Source organism: Saccopteryx leptura, chromosome 1, assembly GCF_036850995.1.
Source record: "Saccopteryx leptura isolate mSacLep1 chromosome 1, mSacLep1_pri_phased_curated, whole genome shotgun sequence".
Classification (NCBI taxonomy): Eukaryota; Metazoa; Chordata; class Mammalia; order Chiroptera; family Emballonuridae; genus Saccopteryx; species Saccopteryx leptura.
Genome location: NC_089503.1, coordinates 221,593,650 through 221,617,927, shown reverse-complemented (window position 1 = coordinate 221,617,927; position 24,278 = coordinate 221,593,650). Strand labels below are relative to the sequence as shown.

The window sequence follows — 24,278 nt, the reverse complement described above, 5'->3', positions numbered from 1 at the left end:
AAGAATTTAGCCATAATCTAAATATTAATATGGTGTCTTTTGGAAATTTAATGAGAAATTAAGAATGAAATTTATAATAACTCTGTGCTAAATAAGAAAATTACTCTTGCTTAAATGAACCAGAAATGTTTGTTCTTGACAAAGGGCCAGGGTTGATAAAAGCAATAAGCCTGTGGTTGGCTGTCACTTAAGACATGTATCCTTGACCTTCATTACAAATAGAATGATGATTTTTTTTTTCAGTGTACTGTCTTGTAACATTGTACGGGTACAGACATTAAAGTTTGAAGATTAATTTGTAGATTTTTTTTAAATTTTCATTTTTTGTATTTTTCTGAAATTGGAAACGGGGAGGCAGGCAGACAGACTCCTGCATGTGCCCGACCAGGATCCACCCGGCATGCCCACCAGGGGGTGATACTCTGCCAATCTGAGGCGTCACTCTGCTGTGACCAGAGCAATTCTAGCACCTGAGGCAGAGGCCACAGAGCCATCCTCAGCGCCCGGGCCAACCTTGCTCCAATGGGGCCTCAGCTGTGGGAGGGGAAGAGAAAGACAGAGAGGAAGGAGAGGGGGAGGCGTGGAGAAGCAGATGGGCGCTTCTCCTGTGTGCCCTGGCCGGGAATCGAACCTGGGACTTCTGCACGCCAGGCTGACGCTCTACCACTGAGCCAACCAGCCAGGGCTGATATTTTTTTCATTATATTTTCTTCTAGATATAGTAACTTTCGGTGAGAAATAATTTATCCAATCAATGTCAGTTTCAAAGTTTGCGTAGATAAAATTATGTTATTAGCTAATAATAATTTTTATAGAGTAATTTAGTGATATATTTTTAAGTGAAGATTTTTTTATATAAATATTTCTACTCTAAAAGTTAAGAATGGATATCAGAAGTCTTTCTTCCATTTGTTCATGCTTAGCTTTAACTGACATTAGATGGAGCAGTGTGGCAACACAGTTGAAATTATTCTGTTTTGTACTGTTACTGTTTGAGAAATATAGTGCTGTTGTGTGATGCTCGCATATAATGCTATATCCTCTTCTCTGGTGAGGTGAGAAGCCATCAGAAATTCTTATCCCTCCAGGAAAGAAGAGCACATCCTGATGGTGACAATCCAGAAGGCAACCTGACCAGTCTTTGGAATAAGAGTTTAGAATTCTCACGGGCATCTGGTATGGTTTCCTTCATGGTTAGTGTGGGTGTCTGCTATAGAAATATTTCCTTTATGTTTTATTTTTTTAATAGGCCTCATCTGTAAAATTATGTGAGATAACTCATTTCTCTTTACTGAAAAACATTTCAGGATACTGTGTTTGCTACCTAATTTTGTAGGTAAATAATTTTAAGGCTCTCTATGCTGATTTGATCAATTATGTATCTTCAGACTCTTAAATTGAGAACAACTGTATAAAACCACATTAGAAATTGTGTGAAACATGAAGGTTTTGGGGCAAGTCTGGAATCCTAGGAAATGTCATCTGGGCACAGAACACATACATATTCAAAGACAATGAATGTTTCTCCTTTTCTTCATGGCATCCAGAGAAGACTTCGTGGTTTAAAAAAAAAATTATTGCAGCATTTTAATATCTATTCTCTCTTTGACTTCCTTCAAAAGATTACTTTGAACCTAACAAAGAAATTTTATACTGATTTTTTTTCTAACTATTTGTGGAAGTTTTGTTTTGCAGCAGGATTATCTCTAGGAACCAAGAACATTTTGTTGTTTTTAATTAAATGGATTCTTTATATACTTATGCTTAAAAAGAGTTATCAATCTAACTTTTCCTTAAGTTATTTGCCTGTGATTTATTACTTCTTCTGGACATGATTCTGCACTTTTTAGACATTCAATAAAAACAGAAGACATGATGCATTTAGAGCCATTCCTTACCAATATCGAGTGGATTTTTAATTGATGACTTTATGAATACTGACTGTATCAGCACCACACCACCACCAAACCAATGCTGCACGTGGGGTTGAGAGTAAAAATGCGAACATGCTGGTTAAGTGTTCATATTCATATGTCAGCCCTTTCAACTAGAGTGCTTTTTCCCTAAATAAACAATATAATTTGTATAGTTTTCCTTCAAGTTTAATATTAGTTTGCCTCATATGTTCTGTGTTACTTTGCTGATCCATACACCAGCTTTAGTGCTCTGGAGGGGGTGCAGAGCTTGTTAGTGGAAAATCATATTAAGCCCCAAATTCATAAGCTATAAAATAGAAGACAGTTGTCTCTTGTGGAATTTTGGCTGCCTGAAATTCTGGACTTTCCTGTTGGCAGCCTTAAAAATGCTGGTGCAAATCAGTACCAAATGCATATCAAAATTCCATGTCCTCATAGTAATCATTGAATTGGCTCCCAACATAGATTCCTGGGCAAAGAAAGGGGGAAATGCTGTATCTTTAGGGATTGGACCATTTAACTATTCTCTAAAAATATTAAAATATACTATGAACTACTGGCTGCCTGCATGTATATATACTTAGTCTATAATAAATGTCCACTGGAGATAAGAGTCAGGTTTCTCAACACCTTTCCCTTCCATTTCAGTGGCCTCTTTGCTGAGTTTTCCAGAAGTTAGAGTGATGAAAGTTAATTACTCATTTTAAACTTATTCACATCCAGACATATGTTTTGTTACACTTGTTTCATTTTTTCCATTTTACACATTTTTTAACTTGAGAAAAATAAAGCAAGACATAACTAAAAGGCTCTAAGATGATCATTGACTTCAAAATAATGAAGTATATGAAGTGACTATGGTTAGTGGATTTGCACATGATTATTATGGATAAGCTCATTGAGTTTATGTTCACGGCATGTTTTAGTTGAGCTTAAAAGTATAGAGCCATCTGTTTAATGATAGCTGAGGAGAGTTAGCATGGAAAACCATTCTGTTCAAAGGAGACACCAGGATCAGTGAAGTTGCAGCATTCCCGTGTGAGTCACTGAATAAAAGTAGCTTTCACCCCTTTATAGGGAAAGTAGAAGATTAAATCTGAAAAGGAATAGTTTAGGGCAGTGGTCCCCAACCCCCAGGCCGCAGACCAGTACTGGTCCATGGGCCATTTAGTACCGGTCCGCAGAGAAAGAATAAATAATTTACATTATTTTTGTTTTATTTATATTTAAGTCTGAACGATGTTTTATTTTTAAAAATGACCAGATACCTTCTGTTACATCCATCTAAGACTCACTCTTGACGCTTGTCTCAGTCACGTGATACATTTATCCGTCCCACCCTAAAGGCTGGTCAGTGAAAATATTTTCTGACATTAAACAGGTCCGTGGCCAAAATAAAGGTTGGGGACTACTGGTTTAGGGCACTGGTAGAAAAATGCAAGGAGGGGGAGGGGTAAGGACTTGTAAAAAAATAATTTTTAAATGTGAAGATTTGGCAGAGTCATTTCCCCATTATAGGCCCATCCTGTTGAGGAATCTTTTTTTTTTCTTTTCCTTCCTTTTTGTCCCTTTCAAGTCTCTATCTCTTCTGCTTCATTGTCTGAAAATTCTGTTTTATTGGGTTATGAAACTAAAGGTAGGCAATTATGAACTAAAACGCATTTGACCAGGAAAACTGTTATTTCTTTTTGGTGAATTATAGAATAAAAACTTTATGAGCACTTTGCCTTACTTCCCATTCTACATAACTTTGGCATCAAGGGAGCAACAATATTCAGTAGGTGATTTTACACGTACACCACCAGCTAATGAAAGTTTAGAAGGCAGTTAGAACAGAATATGGGATTTTAGTACCTGATCTTTTTTTCCTGGTAGCTCGTCCTTTTAAAAATGAGTACCTGCTTGATAGTTATAATTTTACATTAAAATATTACATTTTAGATAACTTTTAAACCACAGTATATAACACACAGACATAGTCATTAGTTTGTTGTCAAATATTGCCAATTTTATATGAATTCTGGTGTCATAAATTATTTTGATTCCTATATAACAAAGAAATTTGTCTATTAGAAACAAAATTATAACAATCTTAGAAAGATTCAGCAAAAAAGTGGCTAGAGTATCCAACTATACCTTTCTCTTATAAACTTGGTACTTGGCTAGTTGATGACAATTTAGCATTTCCTACTGTTTTGGTCTATGTAATTTTCCTCATTTTGCTCAATATACTTGCTAAACCAAAACTGTGAAGTGAGTAACAGAGAGGGGGGAAAGTATAATAAATAAATAGCAATGCATAAGTGTATCTCTTAACATGAGAAAGCATTATTTTGGTTAGAAAACCAAATACATGGATTTTTTTTGTTTGATAGTAAACCCTCAGGGGAAAAATCTTGATCTCAGCTTGTATTATGAATTACAGATGTTTCATAAGAATGAATGAGTATATATGTGAATGGGCACAGAGGGTGCTATAAAGTGAGGGTGTGATACATAGGTCTTGAACTCATTAAATGTGAATTCTAACGTAGTTCTGTGAGTTGAGCCAATCACAAGGCAGAGGGAAAGTAAGCGCAAAGATCCTGTCAAAATACTGTAGAATATCTTAAAGTCAAAGGACTAGAAGTTCCTTCTGTAATCTGGTCTGTCTTCTTTTTCTCTCTCCTTTCCTCACAATATGCACACATTTCTTGTGAGTTTTAGACATAATAGAAACAAGTTATAGATGACATTTAAAAGCACACTGAGACAACCACATTACATGTCCAAGCATATTGATTTAATTTAATTTTAGATTCTGTAATAAACTCTGACTGCCCTATGGCTAGCAGAATGAACTTCTATTCGTAAAAAAAGATTATATAATTTAGTAGATGTGTCTAGAATATTTACATCAAAATGTATTAAAATTTAAAGTAAAAACAATATGAGGAATTTATGAAGGATACTCTATCTGTGCATATACTTAGTATGTGTTAAAAGTGATATTATAAATAAGTGCATATTTTTAATAAATGCATACTCGAAGATTGGGGAAGTGGTAAATATAAAGTTATTTCTCTTCACACCATAAAAATGAATTCTAACTGGATTAATGAGTAAAAGCTAAAACAAAACCATAAGAACTGAAAGAAAAGCATAGAATAAAGGTGTAAAGATCTTTTAAAATATAAAAACAAAGAGTCACAAGTTTAAACTTGTGACAATAGAAGGTACTATCATGAGTTAAAATAGATGTTAATTATAAAATACTTTGTAAATTTAATCAAAAAATATTTACTTAGCACCTACTGTAGACAAAGCATGGATCTAGCCTCTGGAAATACGAGTGAATAGGGTTGACAGAGCCGTGCATGCGCGGTGCTTCCGTTTGATTGTGGGAGTAAACAATAAAAATATGATCTCAATTAAGGGTGCTATGAGAAGAAGAAAACTAAAGAAGGATACATTGAAAGAGAAATAAGGGACTGACAAGGGACAGGAAATTTCAGTAATTCTATTTTGAGGGAATGTTTGGGAGAAGTATCTCTAACGTGACAGTATTTGAACTAAATGAGGTGAGTGAGCTGTGCAAAGATTTGAGGGGGAAGTGTGGAAGATACGTTTGTCAGCAAGTACAGGGGTCCTGAGATAGGAGCCATATGGAGTGTCTGGGAAACTATAAAGCCAGTGTGGCCTAGAACTGGTGTGAGAGGAAAAATAGTAGGAAATAAGATTGTCGAGGTAACTAGGGTTCAGGTTATGTAGTGCTTGTAGGCTGTGGTAAAACACTTCTGCTTCTGTTCCATGTGGGATGTGATGGCATTGGTAGTTTTTGCTTAGAGTTATGATATTATCTGATTTATATTCTTTTTTTAAGTATTTATTTTATTATTAATTTTAATGGGGTGACAGATAAATCAGGGTATATATGTTCAGAGAAAACATCGCCAGGTTATTTTGACATTTGATTATGTTGCATACTCATCACCCAAAGTCAAATTATCTTCCATCACCTTCTATCTGGTTTTCCTTGTACCCCTCCCCTCACCCCACCCACTTCTTTTCTCCCCCCTTCCCGTAACCACCACATGTTGTCCATGTCTCTGAGTCTCATTTTTATGTCCCACCTATGTATGGAATCATATAGTTCTTAGTTTTTTCTGATTTACTTATTTCACTCAGTATAATGTTATCAAGGTCCATCCATGTTGTTGTAAATGATCCGATGTCATCATTTCTTATGGCTGAGTAGTATTCCATAGTATATATATATGTACCACAGCTTCTTTAATCTGATTTATATTCTTAAAGAGTAAATGGTACTCTGAGGACAATAGACCAAGGTAGGGGTGCAGAGAATAGTGTAGTAATAGTAGCCCAGATAATTGGCTATCGCAGTAATTTCAGATGGTGATGATTGTAGCTCAGCCAGAAGGTACAGGTGGAGGTGAACAGAGTCAAGATATATGGTATACAGGAAGTAGTGTTGCTAGTTCTTGATAATGAATTGGAAGTGGGGTATGGAGAAAGTTACACATAAATCTAGGGTTTAAGAGAGAATTTAGGGCTATAGAGAGAAATTTGGGAGTCATCAGATTACAGAAAGTATGTGTATTTCTGGAAGCTCTGGGGACTTGAACATACCAGCATAATCTAATTATTTTAATCTTTCTACACTCATCTAAGAAGTTTGGGCTGTAACCCTTGCCTAGTTTTAACAGTTAGTTTCAGGCCTGCCTGCTAGGTTTCCTCTCCAAGGACAGATCTTTCCTTGAGTAAATACTTGGTAATTCCTTATTCTCTGGCTGAAATAAAATTAGAAATTCCTTCCTTTCCCCCTCTGTTACTGCCGGTAGTTGGTGCTTTTGTTTGCCTGCTCATATTCTAGAATTTGTAGAAATAACTTTTTGTTAAAGATGTTGTCCAGGTGTGTTTACTTTCACTGTTTTAGATGCTCTGTTTTGTAAGGTGATTTGGGAACATTTAAAAATACACTGATGTTGCCATCTTACCCCAACTAGAAGCTAAACCACTTCTTCTACTTGGCTTTGGGATACCACACTACCCTCTTTTTCTATCCTACCTGAAGAAGTTTTTTTTCTGAGAATTATTTGCTGGATTTTCATTTTCTTTTTGACTTCTTGGTTCATGTCCCAGGGGTCAGCCCTGGGATCTTTTCTTTATTTATAGTTATCCCTTAATGACCTACTCTAATCTCATACATAGTTATTACAATATCACTGACTATATGCTATATTTCACATCCCCATGACTTTTTTTTATAACTGGCAATTTCTAATTCTTAATCCTTTTCACCTTTTTCACCCATCCCCCTCAAACTCCCTCCCATCTAACAATTATCAATATGTTCTTTGTATCTGAGTTTGTTTCTGTTTTGTTTGTTTATTTGTTTTTTAGATTGTACATATAAGTGAAATTATATACATACCAAGAAACATTTAAAAAACTTATTAAGATTAAAAGAAAAAGAATATATCTGGGCTTCCAGATAAAGAAAAGCCAAGTTACTTATAAGGTAAAGAACATAAGATTGGCTTACTTTTCAACAACAGTATTTTAAGCCAGAAGACTACAGAGTAGTATATTTAAAATACTCAAAGATAATGTAAGCCAAAAACTTAAACCTAGCTAAACTTACCTATAAGTGTATATATCATAAATGAAGCTATGAATATTCAAGACCTCAAGGAATATTTTTACAGAATCACTTGGGAATGAATTCAGACAACGGAAAAATACTAGAGAGCATTCATCATAAGGGCAGTGAATATATTTAACTATAAAACTAATGGTAAATATTAAGGTGATAGAATAGTATATACTTAATATATACCCCAACAATGTAACTAAATTTCAACTACAAAAATAAAAGGAGAGTTTATGGAAATAAAATGTTTGTTAATTGCCTTATAAGTACTAACTAGGAGTAAAAAAGTATTAAAATTAGAAAGAAGAAATTAAAAGTAAAGCAGAAATCAACAAGTTAGAAAATAAAAAAATCTCATAGAGTTTATGAATAAATAAATCTGGTTTTTAAAAAATCAGTTAGAACAATCAACTTGAATAAGCAATGGAAAACTAGCTGAAGAGAAGTCTTATAACCAAGGATTTACAAAAGAAACCATATCAAGACTTGTAGGAAAGGTGGAGACATGAAAAGGGCTGTCCCTACTCCCATCCGCAGTGGCCGAGATTCTGGGGAGATATCTCAGCTGCACGGGTTCCCCCTGACAGACATGGGATCTCACCCTAAGCTGGGTTCCCCAGCCCAGAGCACCAGAGCCAGAAAGAGGTGACCATATAACATCTGGCTGTGAAAATCAGTGGAGAATCTGCCCATATGGTTAACATCCATATAAGGAAAGTTAAAATACCTCCTGAAGGCACAGAAGCAATTTAAATAGATTTTTAAAAATAGATTCAATACTTGACTCAATGCTAAGATGATATACAGTGTTCCTAAGTAAATTAAAAAAATTAATCTGATCCCAATACAAATATCACATTTGTTTTCTGTAGCTAAATACCTTGATTAAACAGTTTATTTCAAAGAATAAACAAAGAAGAATAGCTAGAAAACATTGAAGATATATGAGTTCTGTGTGTGTGTGTGTGTGTGTGTGTGTGTGTGTGTGTGTGTGTATGTTTAGTGTGTACCAGTGCGCACACATGCATTAACTCTAGCAGAGGTAAAAATATATCATCAAGTCTCTATAATTAGAAGAGGGTAGTTTTGGCACAAGACAAGAGACTAATAAAACAGAATATAAAATCCAGAAATGAGTTCAAATGCTGCAAAGTCATCCTTTTGATGAATTAACTTGTTGTATGCCAATTCTCTTGCTGAGACCAAGCAAACACCTGAATAAGAATAAGGAGAGAAAGAAACAGTTTTGTGCATGTATATGTGCAAGAGACATCCAAAAACTAGTAATGCAGTGAAGACTTGAGAATCCATGACCCTTGAGAGAACAGAAACACAGAGAGATCGTTATACAGAATACATTGTGCCTCAAACCCCCTTGAGCCTAAGCAGAAAACGCCTCTGCAAGGTTAAGAAGCTAAAAAGTGATTCTGGCAATAGTACATAAATTATACCTCAATAATTGAAATAAAGAACTCAATAAATGTATTAAACGTGAGGTTAGACACAGATGAAAAGAAGATTAGTAAATTAGAAGATAAACCAAAAGAAAACATATGAACTGAGAGAGATATTTGGAAAATACAGAAAAGAGAATAAGAGAGTTGTGAAACATGTTTTAAAAGGTCCAATATGTGTAATAAAACCCAACAAGATAATGAAGAGAATAGACTAGAACAATATTTGAAAAAATGATGGCAGAGAATCTTTCATAATTAATGTTAAATCATAGTTTAATGTGCTATCAACCCCAAACATAATTTTATTTTATTTTTTTTAATAAATTTTTATTAATGTTAATGGGATGACATTAATAATTCAGGGTACATATATTCAAAGAAAAACATGTCTAGGTTATCTTGTCATTAAATTATGTTGCATACCCCTCGCCCAGAGTCAGATTGTCCTCCGTCACCCTCTATCTAGTTTTCTCTGTGCCCCTACCCCTCCCCCTAAATCTCTCCCTCCCTCCCTCCTGCGTCCTCCCTCCCCCCACCCCTGGTAACCACCACACTCTTGTCCATGTCTCTTAGTCTCGTTTTTATGTTCCACCAATGTATGGAATCATGTAGTTCTTGTTTTTTTCTGATTTACTTATTTCACTCCGTATAATGTTATCAAGATCCCACCATTTTGCTATAAATGATCTAATGTCATCATTTCTTATGGCTGAGTAGTATTCCATAGTGTATATGTGCCACATCTTCTTTATCCAATCCTCTATTGAAGGGCTTTTTGGTTGTTTCCATGTCTTGGCCACTATGAACAATGCTGCTATGAACATGGGGCTACATGTGTCTTTACGTATCAATGATTCTGAGGTTTTGGGGTATATACCCAGTAGAGGGATTGCTGGGTCATAAGGTAGTTCTATTTGCAGTTTTTTGAGGAACCACCATACTTTCCTCCATAGTGGTTGTACTACTTTACATTCCCACCAACAGTGTATGAGGGTTCCTTTTTCTCCACATCCTCTCCAACATTTGTTATTACCCGACTTGTTGATAATAGCTAATCTAACAGGGGTGAGGTGGTATCTCATTGTAGTTTTGATTTGCATTTCTCTAATAACTAATGAAGCTGAGCATCTTTTCATATATCTGTTGGCCATTTGTATTTCTTCCTGGGAGAAGTGTCTGTTCATGTCCTCTTCCCAGTTTTTTATTGGATTGTTTGTTTGTTTGTTGTTGAGTTTTATGAGTTCTTTGTAAATTTTGGATATTAGGCCCTTATCTGAGCTGTCGTTTGAAAATATCAGTTCCCATTTAGTTGGCTGTCTGTTTATTTTGATATCAGTTTCTCTTGCTGAGCAAAAACTTTTAATTCTGATGTAGTCCCATTCATTTATCTTTGCCTTCACTTCTCTTGCCATTGGAGTCAAGTTCATAAAATGTTCTTTAAAACCCAGGTCCATGAGTTTAGTACCTATGTCTTCTTCTATGTACTTTATTGTTTCAGGTCTTATATTTAGGTCTTTGATCCATTTTGAATTAATTTTAGTACACGGGGACAGGCTGTAGTCGAGTTTCATTCTTTTGCATGTGGCTTTCCAGTTTTCCCAACACCATTTGTTGAAGAGGCTTTCTTTTCTCCATTTTGTGTTGTTGGCCCCTTTATCAAAGATTATTTGACCATATATATGTGGTTTTATTTCTGGGCTTTCTATTCTGTTCCATTGGTCTGAGTGTCTATTTTTCTGCCAATACCATGCAGTTTTGATTATTATGGCCCTATAATATAGTTTAAAGTCAGGTATTGTAATGCCCCCAGCTTCATTCTTTTTCCTTAGGATTGCTTTGGCTATTCGGGGTTTTTTATAGTTCCATATAAATCTGATGATTTTTTTGTTCCATTTCTTTAAAAAATGTCATAGGAATTTTGATGGGAATTGCATTAAATTTATATATTACTTTGGGTAATATGGCCATTTTAATTATATTTATTCTTCCTATCCAAGAACAAGGAATATTTTTCCATCTTTTTCTATTTCTCTTAGCAATGCCTTGTAGTTTTCTTTATATAGGTCCTTTACATTCTTTGTTATGTTTATTCCTAGGTATTTTATTTTTTTTGTTGCAAACGTGAAGGGGATTATTTTTTTGAGTTCGTTTTCTAATATTTCATTGTTGGCATATAGAAAGGCTATGGACTTCTGTATGTTAATTTTGTATCCTGCGACCTTACTGTATTGGTTTATTGTTTCTAATAATCTTTTTGTGGAGTCCTTTGGGTTTTCGATGTATAGGATCATATCATCAGCAAAAAGTGATACCTTTACTTCTTCTTTTCCGATATGGATGCCTTTTATTTCTTTGTCTTGTCTGATTGCTCTGGCCAGCACTTCTAGCACCACGTTAAATAAGAGTGGAGAGAGTGGACACCCCTGTCGTGTTCCTGATTTAAGGTGGAAAGTCCTCAGTTTTATGCCATTTAATATGATGTTGGCTGATGGTTTATCATATATGGCCTTTATTATGTTGAGATATTTTCCTTCTATACCCATTTTGTTGAGAGTCTTAAACATAAAATTGTGTTGTATTTTATCGAAAGCCTTTTCTGCATCTATTGATAAGATCATGTGGTTTTTGTTCTTTGTTTTGTTGATATGATGTATTACGTTAACTGTTTTACGTATGTTGAACCATCCTTGAGATTCTGGGATGAATCCCACTTGATCATGATGTATTATTTTTTTAATATGTTGTTGTATTCGATTTGACAGTATTTTGTTTAGTATTTTAGCATCTGTATTCATTAGAGATATTGGTCTGTAGTTTTCTTTTTTTGTGCCATCCTTGCCAGGTTTTGGTATGAGGGTTATGTTGGCCTCATAAAATGTGTTTAGAAGTATTGCTTCTTCTTCAATTTTTTGGAAGACTTTGAGTAGAATAGGAACCAAGTCTTCTTTGAATGTTTGATAGAATTCACTAGTATAACCATCTGGACCTGGACTTTTATTTTTGGGGAGGTTTTTAATAGTTTTTTCTATTTCCTCCCTGCTGATTGGTCTGTTTAGGCTTTCTGCTTCTTCATGACTCAGTTTAGGAAGGTTGTATTGTTCTAGGAATTTATCCATTTCTTCTAGATTGTTGTATTTGGAGGCATATAGTTTTTCATAGTATTCTACAATAATTCTTTGTATATCTATGATGTCTGTGGTGATCTCTCCTCTTTCATTTTGGATTTTATTTATTTGAGTCCTGTGTCTTTTTTCCTTGGTGAGTCTTGCCAAGGGTTTGTCGATTTTGTTGATCTTTTCAAAGAACCAGCTCCTTGTTTTATTGATTTTTTCTATAGTTTTTCTGTTCTCTATTTCGTTTATTTCTGCTCTGATTTTTATTATCTCCTTTCTTCGGCTGGTTTTGGGTTGTCTTTGTTCTTCTTTTTCTAGTTCCTTAAGGTGTGAAGTTAAGTGGTTTACTTCGGCTCTCTCTTGTTTGTTCATATAGGCCTGAAGTGATATGAACTTTCCTCTTATTACTGCTTTTGCTGCATCCCAGAGATTCTGATATGTCGTATTTTCATTTTCATTTGTTTGTATATATCTTTTGATCTCTGCGCTTATTTCTTCTTTGACCCATTCATTTTTTAAAAGTATGTTGTTTAGTTTCCACATTTTTGTGGGTTTTTCCCCCTCTTTTTTGCAGTTGAATTCTAGTTTCAAGGCTTTATGATCAGAGAATATGCTTGGCACAATTTCAATTTTTTTAAATTTGCTGATATTGTCTTTGTGGCCTAACATATGGTCAATTCTTGAGAATGTTCCATGTACACTAGAGAAAAATGTATACTCTGTCGCTTTGGGATGAAGTGTCCTGTAGATGTCTATCATATCCAGTTGTTCTAGTATTTCATTTAAGGCCACTATATCTTTATTGATTCTCTGTTTGGATGACCGATCTAGAGCTGTCAGCGGTGTATTGAGGTCTCCAAGTATGATTGTATTTTTGTCAGTTTTTGTTTTAAGGTCAATAAGTAGCTGTCTTATATATTTTGGTGCTCCTTGGTTTGGTGCATATATATTAAGGATTGTTATGTCTTCTTGATTCAGTGTCCCCTTGATCATTATGAAATGGCCGTTTTTGTCTCTGAGTACTTTTTCTGTCTTGTAGTCAGCATTTTTAGATATGATTATTGCTACACCTGCTTTTTTTTGGGTGTTGTTTGCTTGGAGTATTGTTTTCCAGCCTTTCACTTTGAATTTGTTTTTATCCTTGTTGCTTAGATGTGTTTCTTGTAGGCAGCATATAGTTGGATTTTCTTTTTTAATCCATTCTGCTACTCTGTGTCTTTTTATTGGTAAGTTTAATCCATTTACATTTAGTGTAATTATTGACACTTGTGGGTTCCCTATTGCCATTTTATAAATTGCTTTCTGTTAGTTTTGTATCTTGTTTGATTCTTCTCTTTTGTTTTTCTATCATTTGTTTTTGTTTGTTTGTATTCCATACTTCTTTCCTCTGTTGCTACCTTTTTTAAGTCAAGTGTTTTTGTGGTGGTTTTTTCAAGGGTGGTTACCATTAAGTAATGAAAAGGGTACCTACCATATTCATTGTAGTACCCTTTCTTATGAGTATTTCTGCGCTTCATCGTCCTTTGCTACTGTTAATCTTCATCCTTTCTCCCCCTTTTTTTTTCTTTTGTTGTCACAGTTTAAGTTTGGTTTTATTGTTTTATTCGTGGAGCTGTTACTTGTGGTTATGTTTTCTTTTGTTCTTTGAATCTGGTTGGAAAACCCCCTTTAGTATTTCCTGGAGTGGGGACTTTCTGATGATAAATTCTCTCATCTTTTCTGTATTTGTGAATATTTTTATATCTCCTTCGTACTTGAAGGATAGCTTTGATGGGTATAGTATTCTTGGCTGAAAGTTCCTCTCTTTCAGGGCTTTAAATATTGGGGTCCACTCTCTTCTAGCTTGTAGAGTTTCTGCTGAGAAATCTGATGATAATCTAATAGGCCTTCCTTTATATGCCAAACATAATTTTAAATAACACACACAAACACATTACAATAAAATTGGTATAAAACAAAACTAAAAATATTTAAAATATTCAAAGAGAAATGAGATATTATCTTCAACTGGAAATATGACATATGATAAAGCAGCACATCAAATTAGTGAAGAAAGAAAATGTTTTAATAATGGGGATAGGATAACTAGACATTCGTATAGAAAAAATAATATTAAATTGAACATACTAGACACCAGGATAAGCTGTAAGAATAAATACAGTCAAATGCTACAAGAAAATCTAAGTATATATTTTATAAACTAGAAATGGAAACGTCTCCAACAAGAATCAAAATTCAGAAGCAATAAGAAAATAAATGATAAGTTTGACTAAAAAACATTTTGCATGGCAAAAAGTCTCTAAGCCAATCACAATGTTTAGGAAGATGGTTCTCTGGCCCCATGTTCATCTTCATGGTAAGAGAGGTAGACCTTGTGATTGGGAAGCACCTGATGGAGAAAGGCCAGTTCCTGAAAGGAACAGATATCTGTCACCATAATAACATGAATTAAATGCTTCTGTTTGCATTGCATGTTTACTTACTATAAAATTAATTCGTAAATATATCATACTGGCTAAACCATGAACGTACTAGTTTAAGTGCTAATTCACAGAGCAGCATGTGCTTGTATACTTACTAAGCAGAAGGTTAAAACCTTATAATGTAAATGAATCTTTATTTGGTCTTTGAACTTGGATTTTTACATTTTCTTTTTTAATTGACTTATTTTCTTTTCTGTCATTTCTAATCTATCATTCATTTTTCTCTTTAGCTAATAGAAAGCAAATAATTTGCTTAATGTTTAAAGTAGTTCTCAACAGTGACACAAAACTGATTGGGCTTTGATTATTTTATGTTTTATTTTCTCTATTTTAATTTATTTAAAAAGTATATTTTCTATTTCTTATCTAAAAACTCTGGGAAATCTTATACTACATGTTAATTACTGAAAGCATATGTGCTTAATTTTATGATATGGACAAATTGAAAGTAATGAAAATAAAAAGCTTCAGATTATTGTCAAATTATATGTTATATGGAAGGGGAATATATTAACCTTTGTGAACTTAAATAAATAACAGCTAAAATTTATTGAGTGTTCATTATGTGCCAAATATTGTGCTAAATGTTTTATGTGTACTTTATTTTGTTTAATCTTCAAAATGACCCTTTAGAGGAGATATGGTCCCTTTTTACCAATAAGGAAATCATGGCTTAAAGAGCTAATAATTGATGGAGCCTAGAATCCAACTCAGTTGTGTTACTAGAAGCTCTTCTCTTAACCCCTCACTACATTGCCTCACACTTGAAAGCTCCTTAAGAATGTCTTAGTTTTCTTTTTTAATCATAAACTTTTATTGGCTCCACTTTAAAAATCCTTTAATATGTGCAGATTATATTCAACAAATGAAAAATAAACTATGTGGCAAATGGATGAATAGTTTCCTTGTGCTGAGATCTGTAATCATAGGCAATTCATAATTTAGGGATTATTCTATAGACACAACCAAGTGTAATTTTTCTGATTCTCACTTTCTCTTATACAGGAGAAAGTAATTTATTTGTTTTTAATTATTAGTTGATTTTAGAGAGACAGAGAGAAACATCTATTTGTTCCTATATGTACCCTGACCAGAGTTCAAACCCACAACCTTGGCATATGAGGATGATGTTCTAACCCAGTGGTTCCCAACCTTTTTTGGGCCACGGACCGGTTTAATGTCAGAAAATATTTTCACAGACCGGCCTTTAGGGTGGGACGGATAAATGTGTCATGTGACCAAGACAAGCATCAAGAGTGAGTCTTAGATGGATGTAACAGAGGGAATCTGGTCATTTTTAAAAAATAATACATCATTCAGACTCAAATATAAATAAAACAGAAATACTGTAAGTTATTTATTCTTTCTCTGCAGACTGGTACCAAATGGCCCACGGACCGGTACCAGTCCGCGGCCTGGGGGTTGGGGACCACTGCTCTAACCAACCAAGCTATCTGGCTAGGGCATGAAAAAAATTATTTAAAAAGTAGAACTGATAACATTTATGGCAAAAATGGCTCTGAAAGTTTGCAAATTGTTTCAGTCTCCTCTGCAAGCAAGTAACAAGAGGTAAAATATTTTAAGAGAAAATAAAAATAGGTTCAAAAACAAGATAACCCTTTCATGTCATTTATATATAGTAAAGCTGAATGTATTGCATTTCATAAGCTGGTGAATTCCATTTCTAGGTATATGCACTAGGGGAAAAAAATCTCACAAGGTATTGAAGAATAGAATATAAACTCAATGTAATGTGCATGGCTGAAGCTTGGGCTTGCTCTGTTCCAGGAAGTAGACATTGCTAGCCATGGACATGTGGGAAAGTGCTAAAAAGGTTTTATGTAAGATAAGAACCTTAACTAGGATAACTGCTTAAAGTCAGGGGCTGAAGAGGGCTGCTCAGCGCTCTTCCTCTGTAAAAGGGTGAACAAAGATAGTTGTTGACCACCTGGGACTTTGGCTGTTGGTAAGCTGAGGAACATGAGAATCTGAAGAATAAATTCTAAATTTCATAAATGTAAGGCCAAGGGCCACTGCCATCATGACCGTACACATGCAGGTTCTCAGTGAATTCGGACAGATGGTAAAGAAACAATAAAGATGGTAAAGAGCAAAAAATGATGAGCTAATCTTTATTAAAGTCTCACACCAGCCGACAAGCACCACACAGGGAAAACACTTCCCTTTCATTCATTCAGAGCTCACAAAGCCACTGACACATTATCCAGTTCCACAACCAGGAGAATCTTCTCCGGTTCCTCCTAGAATCAAAGGCCCCACCAGTCTCAGCAGAGCTCACAAAAACCCCTCAGCTCTAATTCCCCATCTGCACACCTTCATCTCTCTGTTCTCACTCTGCAAACATGGCTTCTTTTTTTTTTTTTTTTGTATTTTTTTGAAGCTGGAAACGGGGAGAGACAGTAAGATAGACTCCCGCATGCGCCCAACCGGGATCCACTCGGCGAAGCTCTGCCCACCAGGGGGCGATGCTCTGCCCCTCCGGGGCGTCACTCTGTTGCGACCAGAGCCACTCTAGCGCCTGGGGCAGAGGCCAAGGAGCCATCCCCAGCGCCCGGGCCATCTTTGCTCCAATGGAGCCTCGGCTGCGGAAGGGGAAGAGAGAGACAGAGAGGAAGGAGAGGGGGAGGGGTGGAGAAGCAAATGGGCGCTTCTCCTGTGTGCCCTGGCCGAGAATCGAACCCGAGACTTCTGCACGCCAGGCTGACGCTCTACCACTGAGCAAACCGGCCAGGGCCTAAACATGGCTTCTTTCTTCTCTCCTCTCTGTAAAACATTAGCAAGACAATGATTCTTTCCAAGCAAGAAGGTAATTTGCAATTTCATAGATCACATACCTGGCACTGCCCAGCACCATTTTTTAACACTAAAAGTGTGCAAACTCAAAAATACAAATTTTAAAAACTCATTTGCCCAACAATAAATAAGAAATAAACCAATATTTTCATAACTCAGTGATTAGACTACATTATCCTAATATAACTGAGAGACATGAGTCTTTGAAAGTCATTATTGAGATAGGACTCTGGAATCATCATTCCCTTTTATGTCAGAAATAATAAATCTCTTCTATTACTATTCTAAAATGCACCTGTAGTTGTATATAATACCAAGAAGAAAAAGAAAAGAAATAACAAGTACACATTTGGAAGGGAAGAGAAAAAGCAATCTTTATCTTAAGACAATACCACTCTCTAAACAGGGATCCTATGTGTAAATCATTAGAGAATTCAGCAAATTTGTGAATACAAGATCAGCGTCAAGTATCACTAACATTCGCACATGCTACATGCTCCCAGCACTCCACTGAAATGTGTAATAGAAGAAAAGTTCATTCACAACAACAATGAGGTATAAGGTACCTAAGAATATCTAACAACATTTTAAAAACCTTTTGGAGAATGTAAAATATATTATGGCGGAAAATAATAAAGCCTAATTGAATAAAGGTATATAGCGGAAGGGAATACTCAATAATTTGAAGATGGTAATTCTCTCTGAATTCATCTATGAACTCAATGCTATTCAATCAAAAGTTCAACGTGCGTTTTTGTACATTTGGACAATGCTGTTTAAAAATTCATGAAGAGTTAAAAGATGCAAAATAATAGAGACAATATTAAAGAAAAAGAAAAGATGGAGAGGAAGGAGTTATTTTCTTTTTACCAGAAAAGAAAGAGATGGAATAGATTAGGGAGGCCTAGGAGTAAATATATATGAAAATCTCGTGTGAAGATGGACTACTAAATAAGGAAACAGTGGATAATTTAATAAATAGTACTGGATTAATGTTATTTGTCTTAAAAAATGAAATTGGATTTCTTCCTCGTATAATTGAAGTGAAAAGTAAAACTTTTAAACTTTGAAAAGAAAAAAGAAACAAAACACACAAACACAGAAGAAAAGATTGATAAATATAGTTACTTTATATTATGAATGAGTATATTGAAACAAATATACCATATGACTAAATTTATAAAAGAATCCATACTTACATGGTATGTATTGTATACCATGATAAAAGACTAAATATTTATAACTTATAACATTCATAAAAAATGATAGCTTAATAGAAAAATGAACAAGGACAGTTAAAGAAAAAGAAGTTGTATGTGTTCAATAAACACAATAAACATGTGTTCAATAAGGTATACTATTACATACCTATCAGATTAATAAATTTTTACATATCTGACAATATTAAATGTTGACAAGATTGTAGAGAACCAGGACCTTTCATATAATGCTCATGGGAATTTTTTCATATAGTATTAGCCAAGTGTTATAACTATCATAGAGAGCGATTTGGCAATATTTAGTAAAGTTAGTGATATTCTCTTCTGACAATCTAGTTAATTCCATGAATTTCTAATTATATATTTTAGAGACAATCTCCCTTATACATATAAGAAGACATATATAACAATACCTTCTACAGTACTGTTTTTAAAAACAAAATTGGAAACAATATAATTGTCCTTCAAAAGGAGTATTGATAAGTATTTGTGGTGTATTCATAATGCTTCACAGTAGTTGAACTGAATGAGCTAGAACCACTGTATCAATACGGGGAAAGTGTTTAAAATATTGTATTGCAGAGTAGCATATAGTATATGATATCATTGACATAAAGTTTAAAACACAAAACAGTGCTATATAAATTCTTTATCAATACATACATATGTAATATATATGTAACATTAGTTTAGATACATGCCTAGGAAAAGAAATTCCAAATGGTGCTTACCATTGGGAAGAGAGGGGCATGTGTTTGTAATATTTTACTCCTTTTAAAAATCTGAAACAAATCAGGCAAAATATTAAACTTTCATAAAGCTGGGTTGTTGGGAATACTTTTAAATTAAAAATATATAGTAATAATTATATCAATATCACATAAGAAGATTTTATTTTAAAACCCTGGCTTCCTTTTAAGCTCCTGCTGCTACTTTTGACTTAGGAAAATGGATTTGTCTTCTAAAGGAGAGTGCTTTTCCCATGCAAACTGTGGCAATGAATCTAAGTGTTCAAGTGCTGTGGAAAATTTTTTAGGCAGTGTGCTTTAATCAGCGTCTTCTGCCAATGATTTTTCTTTGCTTTCACATTACAAAGAATGCCAGTAGGGCTAGTGCAATCATGTAACTGCACAAGGGGTGAACCACAGAACCTGAGAACTGCCAAGGTTTTTTAAATACAAATTTTCATTTTGAGCAAGAATCCCTTGTTTTTGTGATGAATGTGAAGTGGCATTTTCTGATTGGCAAGTGACCCATAGAAAACACCCAGGGAATGATCATGTCACAGTCCAAGTTCATAATTAAGTGCAGTTTTGTTTGGGACCTTAATAGCATTTGTTGGAAGCTGGGTCCATATTTCCCGATTATGTCTGTGTTTTTACTTGTCCTGTGTAAAAATGAGTAAGAGGAGATATGTCTGCAAAGCAGTAAAAATTTGGGGGGATTTGTTCAGCACAGATAGCTGTAGAATGTTTATTCCATTATTTAGCTGCCGTAGTTTTCCTGGGAAAAACCTGAGTCTTTAAATCATCTTGGACTATAATCAAGAATTTGTCCTGAAAGCTAAATGCAGCTAATCTGATGCTTCTCCCTAAACTGCATTGCCTCAATTAATAATTAGACTGGTTTAAGTGTCTTGCTCCCTGTCATAGCTTTATATATATACAGTTATTTATCCCAGCACAATCTCATATCTTCCCTCCGAAATACTATATGGAAGTTGAAAAATATGAAAATGTAATAAGACAGTGCTCTGTATGCTGAAAACAGGCTTATGAGTACAATGAAACAATCCTGGAAGCAGGGAAGAGTTCCATTTATGTAACTCCATGTCCCTTTCCTTTAAAGGAAGAGGGATGCTTAGTGGCTACTGGCTCTTCCGGCGTGAGGTTTCCTTCAGGGGAGGTGGATGGAAAGAAAGGATGTGGTACTCACCGGGGCCAAGCAAGCCCCGATTTTCTCATGAGGACGAGCCATCCCAAGCCCACCATCAGTGTCTGGCAGGCAGCAGGTTCCCAGTACCTGCTGTAATCTCAGAGGCATACCCGAGCATTCACGAATAGATTGGGATGGGGGGTTCAGCACGCCAGTCTGCGAGTGGAGACAACGGGGTCCCACCTGCAAACAATGCCTGCAGCACCACTGGGCTTGTAGAATAAATGGTTCCCATGTCTACCACTGGACCGTCTCTCTGGGCGTGCTTTCCTGAAATCACACACTTACTATTCACAATAGCAATGTTATTGGTGAACGCACGGGCAAGTGGAACTTCAAAGTATCAGCATGGCTTTGGGAGAAGGCGGAGAAAAGCTGCTGACTCTTGGCATTTCTGCTTCAATTAGAGGTGGCGATATTCAGTTTTATGACTTCAAACATTAAACAAGATCACACAAGAATGCTTTTTGTAGACTTTTCTCTCTGGAGCCCAAATGATGTCCGTCCCAGTATGGATGGAGGTAGTACCCTATACATGAACTAGGTCTTAGCTCTCATTTTTTACCTTTGTTTGTTTTGTGTTCTGCTTCTTAAAATTATTCCAGTGAACCTAGAGTGCACCAAAAATGTACAAAAGCTTGAACCCTTAATACCAATACACACGTTGTGTTCACTTTTATAAGTAGCTCTGCAGACTGATTTCCTCCCACCCCTACCTACCTCACTATTGCCTCTACATCAGCCCATGGCCAGCCCCCTTAGAAACTCTTTTCTAAGAATTAGCGGAGGCCCTGGTAGGGTGGCTCAATGGTAGAACATCAGTGCGGTATGTGGATGTCCCCAGATGAATCCCAGTCAGGGCCTACAGGAGCACCCATCTGCTTCTCCATCTTTCCCCCTTCTCTCTTTCTTTCACTCTCTATCTTTCTCTCTTCCTCTCCTGCAGCCATGGCTCCATTGGCTCCAGCAAGTTGGCTTCTGGCACTGAGGATGGCTCTGTGGCCTCCCTCTCAGGCGCTAAAGAAAAAAAAAAAGGCTCGGTTGCTGAGCAACAGAGCAGTGGCCCCAGATGGGCAGAGCATTGCCCCCTAGTGGGTTTGGGGGGTGGATCTCAGGTGGGGCGCATGCAGGAGTCCGTCTCTGTCTCCCCTCTGCTCACTAAAACAAAAATTTAAAAAAAAATGAATTAGCAGATTGTTCTGAGCTGAAAGAAGGAACACAAATGATAAACAACTGAACATTCTGTGCCCCCAGAAAGGCAGTGAGAGGAAAGCTGGTGAAGCTTTAGGTTGCCCAGGGTGGAAGAAGGAAGGGGCATCTAAGAAGAAACCACTGTTCACCTCTGAACCCTGTGATGTGTTCTGTTCGGCCATTTGAGAAGCCAATGCAATCACGTAAGTTCATTTACTTTGTTAACTCTTTGAGCATACCCATTCTCTACAAAATGATGCCATTTTTCATTAATTGATACATAAATACGTCAGGATTCAGAGAAGCTTGGTCCTTCCGGTGCTCTGACACCTAACAAGACAGGAAAGGCTCCCTTTCAGTCAAGGTTAAGAGCTAGAAAGTCCCCTGAGTGAAGGTGGGTTATTGCCAATGTGATCAGTCTCAGCTTCTCCCAGGACAACACCTTTGAACAGTATTACACAGAGAAATCATCACTTGTACCCAGGACTATAGTCTGGTTTCCTGCTCGCGTTATTTAAATGTTAATTTAAATATTAGTTTCCATTACTTCAAGGTTTATGCCTCTGAAACAGCATGATAAAATGTGCCTCGTCTCCCTGCCCCTCCTCCCACTGGCCAATCTCCCCTGAAGCAGCAGTGTTCCCCTCGCCTCTCCCCTGCCTCTAAGAAAAATGGGGCATGATACTCCCAGTGGAGCAGGAGAGTCTGGGGATGGGGAAGAGATGATTAAGTGTTAGGGTTAAATGACTTTTGTTAGACTTTATCACATGGAAGGCTGGATAAGGATTAGCAACATTTTAATATCAACAACTGATTCTTTTTGTAATTGGTTGCTTTTATCTATTGCTTAAATGTTTCACTACAATATGCCTAGTGTAAGTAAGGTAGATGCAATTGAAACTAAAAAAGCTGTCTTGTCTTTATGACTTCTAAAAGTGGGCTTAAGGATGCATCGGAAACGCCCAAACTTCTTGAGACAACGTCAGAGAAGTTGATTGACCTGCTTAAGCTCCAGGCACCTTAAGGGGAGAGCCTCGGGCAGGGATTTCCTTGTCTCTCAGTCCCTGTATCCCTGGAGCCTGGGGTGGGAGGGATGCTGATGCTCTCTGATTTATCCTCACTTTGGAATCGGGCTCTTGTCTGGCTTTCCCTTGGTCACACCTCAGCTTTTACCTTGGCTCCAATGACTATATCAAGGTCATATCTTTGGGGGCTCTCCTGAACTTTAGCTGGCCTGTCCCTGTACACCAAACTTTTCTAGCTTCCTGAAAAGTGAGGTCATTTTCTGGCAGTTTGAATGACTGCTTTAGCCTTGCCTCTCAAACATTTTGCTACTGTAATCCTCCTCCCTCTGAGGCCCTCGTCCACAGCTGTCTGGTACTTGAGGTCTATACTTCTCTGTTAAAAGAGCATAAATAACAACCAGTCTAGCCCCCAAATCCATTAGATGCCTGGCACTGCTCTAGGATTTGTGGCAGGGGTGGGGGGTGGGGGGTTACAATAACCAATAAGGAATTGGTCTTGTCTGAAATTGCCAACAGCCTAACACAATGGTCCCCAACCTTTTTTGGGCCACGGACCGGTTTAATGTCAGAAAATATTTTCATGGACCGGCCTTTAGGGTAGGACGGATAAATGTATCACATGACCAAGACAAGGTCAAGAGTGTGTCTTAGACAGATGTAACAGAGGGAATCTGGGCATTTCTTAAAAATAAAACATCGTTCAGACTTAAATATAAATAAAACGGAAATAATGTAAGTTATTCTTTCTCTGCGGACTAGTACCAAATGGCCCACGGACCAATACCGGTCCGTGGCCCAGGGGTTGGGGACCACTGGTCTAGGGCGAGGGTTCCCAGTCTGTGACCTCAGTGTCATCAGAGGTGCCTGAATAGCTACATATACTCTGGCCATTTTTACTATAGGGTCAGTTCTGGGGTTTGAAGGGTTTTATTTGCTTGCTTGTTTTTTGTCCGTGTCTTTTTAGCATCTTTCTTGAGAACATAGCACACATACCTTGTCCGCTGACCAAACATGATCCAGTGATAATAATTGAGATTGGAGTAATTTCTGACTTCTTTGGAGAAGACAGAACTGGTAAGTGAGAGCATTGTCATTTTCACTTCTCTTTCATCTGTCACCCTTTAAAGAGAGTCCTCGTAATGGCAGACATGTGTTACACAATTAACATGTTGTAAGTCGTTTACTATATTGTCCCCAGATGAGAGATGCAAAGTAGGATGTTTGTCCACAAGTCCTCTTCTCAAAGCTCAGCAAGCAGGTGGGTAGCAGGGAGTGGCAGAGGTTACCAGTTCTCTGGAAGTATTTTAGTTCATTTGCTTACAAAGTATTTCTGTGTTTCATTAAAAAAAAATTATCAATTTTTTTTTTGTCAATTATAGATTGACAAAGAAGTTATAAAAATCACCACATAAAGGAGGTGAGGATAGGGAAGTCAGATCACCACTGATGGTGCTCTGAGCTGAGGGACTGG

At 36.3% G+C, this 24,278-nt stretch overlaps 1 protein-coding gene across 1 annotated transcript in view; it reads right to left on the bottom strand.

Moving 5' to 3' along the window:
• Positions 1-24,278, bottom strand: part of TLR2 (toll like receptor 2) — a 507,661-nt gene that overhangs the window by 73,005 nt on the left and 410,378 nt on the right. The window lies entirely within an intron of this gene.